General features: G+C 40.2%; 1 protein-coding gene across 1 annotated transcript in view; it reads left to right on the top strand.

Moving 5' to 3' along the window:
* aldh1l1 (aldehyde dehydrogenase 1 family, member L1) overlaps nucleotides 1-3,185 on the top strand; it is a 209,789-nt gene that overhangs the window by 160,177 nt on the left and 46,427 nt on the right. The gene's annotated exons all lie outside the window — the stretch shown is intronic.

Consider the following 3,185-nt stretch of genomic DNA (forward strand, 5'->3'; position numbering starts at 1 on the left):
CGACGCCTCCGCCGTTTTGAACACGACGTGGTATTCTATCCACAACAGTAGACATTCCTGTCAAAGTGGTTGAAAACAACAAAGTCCATGCTCATTAATCCAGGTATACAATCCAACATTTCTCAGTCAGGTCATCTGAACAGTTTCTTTTTTTTTGTGCTGAAACGTTTCGCCTTGGGTCCAGAAAACTTCATCAGTCAAGGAAACACACAATAAAACTGATTCTTCCCTCAACAGTTTACTCTAAAGTGAAACAAACCAGTTCTGCTTGTGATAAGATGGTCTCTTTGGTACGCCCCCTCCTCCATTGCTGGCCCTCTTCTTAGTAGACATTCCTGTCAAAGGGGTTGAAAACAACAAAGTCCATGCTCAGTAATCCAGGTATACAATCCAACATGTTTCAGTCACGTCATCTGGACAGTTTCTTTTTTTTTTGTACTGAAATGTTTCACCTTGGGTCTGTAAAGCTTCATTAGTCAAGGAAACGTACAACCAATCTCATTCTTCCCTCAACAGCATACCCCAAAGTGGAACAAACCAGCTCTGCTTGTGATAAGACGATCTCTAAGGAACGCCACTTCATCCATTCCTGGCCCTCTTCCTTGTTGCCAGTATTGTCAAACTGGTTGAAAACAACAAAGTCTATGTTCAATAATCCAGGAATACAATCCAACACTTTTCACTCAGGTCATCTGGATAGTTTCTTTTTTTTGTGCTAAAAAGTTTCACCTCGCATCCCGAAGGCTTCATCAGTCAAGTAAAAAGATAACAAAACTGATTATTCCTCCAACAGCTTACTCCAAAGTGGAACAAACAAGTTCTGCTTGTGATAAAATGGTCTCGTTTGTATGCCACCTCCTCCATTGCGGGTCCTCTTCTTTGTTGACATTCTTGTCAAACTGGTTGAAAACAACAAAGTCCATGCTCAGTAATCCAGGTTTACGATCCAACACTTTTCAGTCAGGTCATCTGGACAGTTTATTTTTTTTTTTGTGCTGAAACATTTCGCCTTCTGTCCAGAAGGCTATATCAGTCAAGGAAACGCACAATAAAACTGATGCTTATCCCAACAGCTTACTCCAAAGTGGAACAAACCAGTTCTGCTTGTGATAAGATGGTCTCATTGGTATGCCACCTCCTCCATTGCCAGACCTCTTCTTTGTTGACAGTCTTGTCAAACTGGTTGAAAACAAAAAAGTCCATGTTCAATAATCTAGGTGTACAATCCAACATTTTACAGTCAAGTCATCTCGACAGTTTCTTTTTTTTTGTGCTAAAATGTTTTGCCTTGGGTCGGAAGGCTTAATCAGTCAAGGAAACATAAGAAAACCGATTCTTCCCTCAACAGCATACTCCAAAGTGAAATCAACCAGCTCTGCTTGTGATAAGATGGTCTCTTTGGTATGCCCCCTTCTCCACTGCCGGCCCTCTTCTTTCTTGATATTCTTTTCAAAATGGTTGAAAATAACAAAGTCCGAGCTCAATAATCCAGGTATACAATCCAACATTTGTCAGTCAGGTGATCTGGACAATTGTTTTTGTTCAGTAACGTTTCGCCTTCGGTCCAGAAGGTTTCATCAGTCAAGGAAACGGAAAAAAAAACTGATTCTTCCCCTAACAGCTTATTCCAAAGTGGAACAAATTTGTTCTGCTTGTGATTAGATGGCCTCTTTTGTATGCCCCGTCCTTCATTGCCGGCCCTCTTCCTTGTTGACAGTCTTGTCAAACTGGATGAAAACAACAAAGTCCATGCTCAAAAATCCAGGTATACAATCCAACATTTTTCAGTCAGGTCATCTGGACTATTTATTTTATTTTTTGTGCTGAAATGTTTCTTCTTCGGTCCGGAAGACTTCATCAGTCAAGTAAACACACAATAAAACTAAGGATGGTACCATTTGGTGGCTCGGTTTGTGTCTGTGTTTCTCTATTGATTTCTCTTTAGTTTAATTGGTGCCACCCTTGTCTCGTCACAGCTGTTTGTAATTACGTCTCGTCTTGTCTCTGTAAATAAGCCGTCTGTTCTGTCTTGTTTCTTGTCGGGTCGTATTCGTTGGGTCCCTGTGTTCTCCTGCGTCTCCTGAGTCTTCCCTGAGCTTCCTGAGTCCTTCCTGAGTCCTTCCTGAGTTTCCCTCTGAGCCTTCTGTTTTCATGTAAGTTTTGCTGCCACGTCAGCTGTTTATTTTGTTCTTTATTCATCTGTAGTGGACTAGGCATATGTCAAAACTGACCAGATGGACAGAAACTGTCATTTCATTGATTTGAATCCAGAAATACAGTTTGACCCATCCTGAGACTTTCTTTCTTGAATTAATCAAGTGGAAAAGACAATTCTCTATGATCATTACTATTTTACAAATGTTTGATAATCAAATTGTGTTAGTTCAAACAATGTTTACATGTTGAAGTGAACTACTCATTTTTATTTACTTAAACAGTAGTAATGATTTTTATTCCTCATTCAAAGAAGAAATCAGGGTAATATGCATTTCTTGATTTTTCTGTCTTCAATGAGCAAATTTGTAAGTGTGTTAAAGTTCGAGCTTCGGTCAACTAAAAAGTTTACTGAAAAGAAATGTCATGTTTAACTTTTACAGCAAGATACAGGAGAGGGGGCACCACGAAGTCTGGTTGTTCCATGATATCTTTCTGTTTGTTCTTAAACAATCCTTGACTTTCCATAACACCTTACATCACAAACCACACCTCTGTTCTGGTCCATCCACCAATCAGAAGCTCTCAAATGAACCGGAAGTATAGCCGTTTAAATGTGGCAACTTCCCAGTTCAACAGAAGAGTTTCGGAGTTGAGGATGGAAGAGTTTCCAGAGTTTTGAGAGTTCCAGAAAAGTTCAGAGTTCTGAAGGAGTTCAGAGTTCTTGGAATCCAGAATGCAGAGACGATTTTGGGAATTATAACTTCTGTTTGGATAACCTCGCACGACTCTCGAGGTATTTTAGCTGTTCTCAACGGAGACGCTGAAAGTGGCTGGAAGTAGGACTTCACGCCGACCTGATCTATCTTCAGAAAGGTAAAGTCGACCTTCACCCAAAAGTGTACCGTTTGGGACAAGCTGATTTCCAAAGAGCGTGCTGTTCTGGTTAAAACAGATAAATTCCCTCACACATCTCTCTGTAAGATAAATCTCAATTTTCCATCTTCAAACTCTCCTTTCTGCTAGAAAAT

This window comes from Nematolebias whitei, chromosome 7 (assembly GCF_014905685.2).
Source record: "Nematolebias whitei isolate Nwh7 chromosome 7, NemWhi1, whole genome shotgun sequence".
Classification (NCBI taxonomy): domain Eukaryota; kingdom Metazoa; phylum Chordata; class Actinopteri; order Cyprinodontiformes; family Rivulidae; genus Nematolebias; species Nematolebias whitei.